Raw genomic sequence first — 6,212 nt, 5'->3', positions numbered from 1 at the left:
ACTAGGTACCACCCGGCCTACGACCCGGGGTTCAACCTCACGGGAAAATAAATTTTTTGATAAATTGAATTCTATAAATACGTAAAAAAGAAAATTCAGCAGTTTAGTTTTGCAAACAATTTGATAACATCAATATGACCAAATGTTCTAAAAATGTGACAACTTAAATAAGAATAGTTACTTAACTGGGGTAATACAATTACCGTGGCGAGATTCTTTTTCTTTCCTTAATGCGTCCGGGTTGATATGGACATATTATCATTTGGCTGACTGGATGTTGAATCCTTTCCTCATGAAAACTTGCTTCAAAAAAATAAAATAAAATAATCATGAAAACTAAGCATAAAATGCCATGTAATTACTTAGCAAGTACCGGGTCTGGGTAGGAGACAATAGCTCTCAATATAGGTCATAATTACTTCTTGTACCATCCATTCAAATGAAATCTTCCAAGGGTTGCGTATGCCAAACAACCATAAAATGTTTCCATTAGTCATCTCGTCAGTAATATCAGAGTCGACAATGTGTGGCGTTCATTGTTAATGGATTTCTTCCAACCCTATATAATGTTCATCATCTGACACGAAAAATAAAATAAAAATATGGACACAAATGCCAGAGCCAGATTGAAGAGATGCTGAAAGGATCTTTTGACTGTTAAGAGTTAGGAGAGCAAAATGAATGACTAAAAAAAAGCAACTTGATCAATGATCACGTATACGTTTAGAAAACAGAAAATGACCTTGCTTGGGAACGATGGTGGATGTTAAAGTTACTTGCATAGTTCCATTTACATAAACTGCTGGGTCCAAATCTAGGTTTTACTGCTGAATGATTGTCGGTCCACTTACCAATGCTTGAGAAATTATCCAGTCTCAACTTTTGGGGTCATCCTATTTTTAGAGTTAGCTGGGGTATAGTTACGATTAAGCTACAAGGGTCAGTTTCTATAATTATTACCACGCGTTGTTTTTAGGGACGACTCCAAAAGAATTAGGGGCGACACAAAAAGACAAAATAAATTAAAAATACTTATATATCCCTTCATAATCGGTAGTTTAGTTATTTTTTATCTACGGATTGCAAAATCTCATTTTTTGGGCAATTCTATATTTGGTAGTTATAGACTACCGATTATAGGCCTACCGATTATAGGCTCAACCAAATTAGAAAAATAGAGGATTTTTGCAAAAACTCATTTAGGGGCAACTATATATTTGGTAGTTATATGAACTATCTTGACTACCGATTATGCTAGGATTTCGGTAAAGAGGTCCATTGTATAATCGGAAGTCGGGATATCTTCATTTACTACCGATTATAGGCTCAACCGAAATTCAAAAAATAGAGAATTTTTGCAAAATCTCATTTTGGGGCTACTCTATATTCGGGAGTTAAATACCCTAAATTCCCTATCGATTATGGTAGCATTTTTGCCAAAGATCTACTTTAATCAGGAGTCAAGATAACTTTATTTACTACCGATTATAGGATAATCAAAATTCAAAAGATAGAGAATTGTTGCAAAATCTCATTTTGGGGCTACTCTATATTCAGGAGTTAATAACCTAAATTCACTACCGATTATGGTAGCATTTTAGCCAAAGGTCTACTTTAATCAGGAGTCAAGATAACTTTTTTTACTACCGATTATAGGATAATCAAAATTCAAAAGATAAAGGATTTTATTTTGGGGATACTTTATATTCGGAAGTTATATAAAATAAATTGACTCCAGATTGTGGATTAACTTTCCGATTGTAAAGTTATCTACCGATTATAAAGGTAGTTTGGCCATTAAAAAAACGTGAAATAAGGGATGACTACATTTTACGTTTGGGTGATATTTTTTATCTTTTTTTGTCGACCTAATTCTTTCGGATTCACACCTAAAAATGCTAGGAATTATTAGGGTATGCTGGAGCCGTAGGAAAAGATATAGATGTTATGATTATCTAGTGCAATATTTTTATGAACAGAACATCCTAACGTCCATCTCTAGAAACTTACACAGTACATTCACTCCATGCTAAGTTGCACCATCCTTTGTCATCCAAAATTTTCTTAGTTGTTGTTTTCTTGCTCACTAGTCCAGAAAGGGCTATTAATCACGTTTTTAAGTGACAGATTAATATCATGATTAGGATTTCACGAATAAATTTCGTCATATAACTTAAAAACAACTGGGCCCACCATTTAACACAAATAAACTGTTATTCTCAAATGTGATAAATTACTAGGTGCGTGAGTTAATGATGAACCGGTAAATCACGGAATAAATCCGACAGATATTTTAAGTTTTAATACGCCCACCACTAAAATTATATTGTGAGACCCAGAAATGACTAGCCACGTATTATGCCATGTTTTTATGAGTCTGAAAATTGTTAGCCACTGGATTACTTGCCATAATTTTTTTCACCTAGTTCGGGAACGGTCCGATCCGACAAAGCCCAAAACTTCTGGCCTAAGTGGGAAATGGGCTATCGAGACGCACTATTTCTTATATCGATTATATCGACCCAAACTCTCTCTTTACTCTTTATTTCTCTATTTCGTTCAACTCTCCTGAGCTAGAACCCTAGCTTTTGTTGCGGATCGGCCATGGATTCAACTATGGAATCAGGGTTTTCCTTTATTTTGACAAATTTTTCTTCTCCTATTCAAAGGATTTTTCTGTATTCCTCTTTCCGAGATTAAGGTAAAGTCGCTTTCTATTTCCCTTTGAATCTCATCATAGTTTTTTCAGATTATAACTGGTTTGATGTTTGAAAACAAAGGTTTAGGAGAAGAATCTCAGTGTTTGTATGTTTTCCTTAGGTTACGCGAAATCCATTTGGATTGATTTGTTGGATTTATTCTCAACTTCAGGTATGATTTCATGCTTGTCTTTGTTTTTTCGTTTTATATTATAAAAATTGTTGTATAAGAAGCTGAATCTGTTGTCTTTTTTGGTGGAAAAGATATATAATCTTGTTACTGCGATTACATATGAACAAATAGTATCAATTTACAAAAAATATCATAGTTTTTGTGTGTAATGATTTATTTTTTTTTACATCTAAACTCAGGGTTTTTATTGATTGTGGTTGGTTTAGTAAATCGAGCTAAAACTATGCGTCATGTTATGTTTATAGAGATAATATCCACTGATGTTCTTTATATCAATTGCATTTTGTGTAGTTGGATTTGGAGAAAAGCAAGGATGGATTGCTTGAATGCAAAACGTTTGTGTTCTTCTTTTTGTTCTACATATTTGAATGTTACCATGGGATCCTTTTAGTATCTGATTGGTTTGATGTGCTTGTTTGTTGTATATTGACTCTTTTGGTTGTGTTTTTTTTTTTTTCGTTTTGGTAACAAGGTACTCCTTGCATTACGGATTGCTTCATGGCAGAGAAGGAGAAGTTAGGTCAGAAGTAATGAGTAGCTTTGAGGTTAGATGTTTATTTGAGAAGTTTAATTGTTTTTAAATGAGTTAGAATGTTTTCTTTATAACTGGAGATAGTTCTTAAATTTAACAGTGTATGAAATGTCATTTATCGTTTAACAGGATTGGAAAGGATCCTTGGTTTGAGAGACTCCCATGTACCCACAAAGGAACTTATGCCGATGATTTTATGGTTGATAGAGTTACGTAATCTGGTATGAACCAATAACAGATTCTATCGATTCTTGTTTCCTTTCTGCTTCTAATATTTACACAAACACAAGTGGCTTTCTGAATAGAGTAATTCATCTGAATACTGTTCAAAAGCATATGATCTGGCGTTCATTTTTGAAACTATAATCTTTGAACCTAGTTCAGTTGTGCTAAAGATAGAGACAAGAGAATTTAAAGCTATCACTATCTATTAGGTTAAATCGCTTCTTTGGAATCACATTTCTCCTGATTTCTATGAAATGTATATAGATTTATCGGGTTCTTATGCATCAATTATGGCTAGCCTAGAAGAACTTCTTGTGTTGTTTTCAGTAATGTTGTTTATGTTAATATATGGGGTAACAGATATCAAAGAAGACGTTAATAGTGGATATACTGATCTGTACTATTTTCATGAGATAGAGATTTGAAGTGGAGAATTCGCAAGGTATACCGGCACATTTTAATTTGCCTTGAAACTTTGCTTCTCTTTTTGTATCTTCGTTTTTATTTTAAAAAATTGATTGCCGAACAAATGTCATTATTCTTATTTTCATTTTGATGCATAATTTGCTTGATTGGGAGCAGGTTTCTGCCTTTCCAATCATGTACATCACTAGCCATAAGTTTGAAGTACTCGATTGAGGGACTACCTAAAGCAACCCTTGGTGGAGGTAAGGATAGGAGGCTGTCATAATCTTTATTTTTGATCTCTTTATTTCAAACTCATTCTTGTTAATTTAGATCATCCAAATACAAAAAGAAAAAGTTAGTTAACCTTTTTGGGCTCCCTAATCCCCTACCCAAAGACTCAAAGAGTTTCCTCTTTTCTGTGGCTCAGCTTGTGTTTTGTTTCCAGTGAATTTGGACTTCACTAATATTTTCAAGTGTGCAAGCAATATCTCTTTCTTTCTTGAGTTAAGTTTTCTTATTAATTTACTTACATTGGGTATTCTCTCAATTTGAAACAGCTCCATGATATGGAGATGATCATATACAAGATAGAACAACTTCTACTGGGGTTTCTGAAACTCAATATTTTGCGAGCGCAAATGTTGATAGTGCAAAGCCACCAAATGATGACAATTATGACTGCATGATTGAAGAAATCATTGGCAAGTGAGATGTTATGCGATAGAGATGATGGAGCACGTGGAAAAGCTCATGTTTCAAAGGGTGAGATGATTCAGCAACCAAAAGATTATGTAACTCCTGTAGGAGAGCTTGCAATTAGAGTGGCAAGGTTATAACAGATTGAATTCAGTTTTAGCAAGAATTCATGTTGCGATTTGTTTTCAGAGATTCGATGTTCTTGAATGTTATTTTGGGTAATTGATATAAATTTAGTTTCACACTGTTTCCTTTAAGATTCTATTTTGTTTTCAGATTCAGTTAAACCAAAATTAGTTTCAGATACACCAAATCTGAATTGGAATGAGATTCACAAAACCTATATACCAAAATTTGAAGAGTGACGTATCATTCGATTTAATTAGTAATTTTATTTTTATGAAATGCCATTCCTTATGATGGATATCAACCGTTATTATATTTAACACCCAATAACCGTGATACTGAGGGCCTCCCTTATGACAAACATCGTCTGTCATTATATCTAACGTACGAAAACCGTGGTACTAAAAAACAAATTTTGTTGGTGATTGAAAGTCACATATTTTATTTGTCATACTTAATGAAGTTTTCTATTTGTCATTTATAAAGAGTCACACCAAATAAATAACGGTTCGAATAACATTTAAAAACCGTGACAAATCATGTTATATAACAAACTTCATTCGTCATTTATATTCCCTTCTGGACTAGTGGCTCATAATGACGTTCATGGTATGGAGCTATTAAACAGATTACATGGTAAGTGGGATCCTTTTTTTGTTTCTTGTAGTCCTATTTCCCGTTGGAAAATCAGGATAATAGAGGATGGAAACAAAGAATGAAAAGAATGTTGGATCACTGGAGCTTCAAGGCCTTGCGATTCTTTTCAGCATTTATTTCGACCCTTCCCAATAAATTGGCGAGTACAACCGGTCAGCGAAATATTGCTGTCAGGATACAATGAAGCCCTAACAACATTGTTGGATTCAAAGGTTGTATTCCCTTGACCCAACCAAGAACACACTGTATTTGATTCTGAATATGCTTAGAGAGAAAGAGTTTTGGATGATTGTAATGGGAAGAATCCTTCGCTATTTTTAAAGGGTTTCATGCCTTTTGGAGATGTCGTTTCATCTTCAACATGCACTATCAAAAATCGTCATCCAATAATGGGAAGAGACGTAACTGTAGAAAATTATGAAAACTAATTAGGTTTTGAATTTCAAAACCAGAAAAATTTTCGGGATCTAGAAAGTGTATAGCTTTCCCTTCTTTGGACGGTAGAGAAATTTGACGCGAGCCTCGAACTTGATGGCACCTGAATACGTATATTGGATCAGTTATTTAAAAACATATAAGAGAAGTACTATCTAATTATACATCGATACATAGGATGATGAGTATATATATACCTCCCGGGGAATACTTAAACCCAGTCGCTCGTAGATATAAGTGC

At 33.9% G+C, this 6,212-nt stretch overlaps 1 long non-coding RNA gene across 3 annotated transcripts; it reads left to right on the top strand.

Moving 5' to 3' along the window:
• The first annotated feature begins 2,556 nt into the window (after positions 1 to 2,556).
• On the top strand, positions 2,557 to 5,010 carry LOC113361136. Of its 3 annotated transcripts, XR_003364963.1 has the most exons (8): positions 2,557 to 2,701; positions 2,821 to 2,871; positions 3,184 to 3,227; positions 3,365 to 3,437; positions 3,554 to 3,645; positions 4,010 to 4,091; positions 4,232 to 4,317; positions 4,615 to 5,010. It is a non-coding gene; the product is annotated as an uncharacterized LOC113361136 (long non-coding RNA). The 3 variants fall into 3 exon arrangements; XR_003364964.1 differs by lacking the exon at positions 3,184 to 3,227; XR_003364962.1 differs by having other exon boundaries at positions 3,184 to 3,437.
• Positions 5,011 to 6,212: the final 1,202 nt, after the last annotated feature.

This window comes from Papaver somniferum, chromosome 3, assembly GCF_003573695.1.
Source record: "Papaver somniferum cultivar HN1 chromosome 3, ASM357369v1, whole genome shotgun sequence".
Lineage (NCBI taxonomy): Eukaryota > Viridiplantae > Streptophyta > Magnoliopsida > Ranunculales > Papaveraceae > Papaver > Papaver somniferum.
Note: the sequence above shows the minus strand (reverse complement) of the source record. Positions and strands in the feature narration are given on the sequence as shown.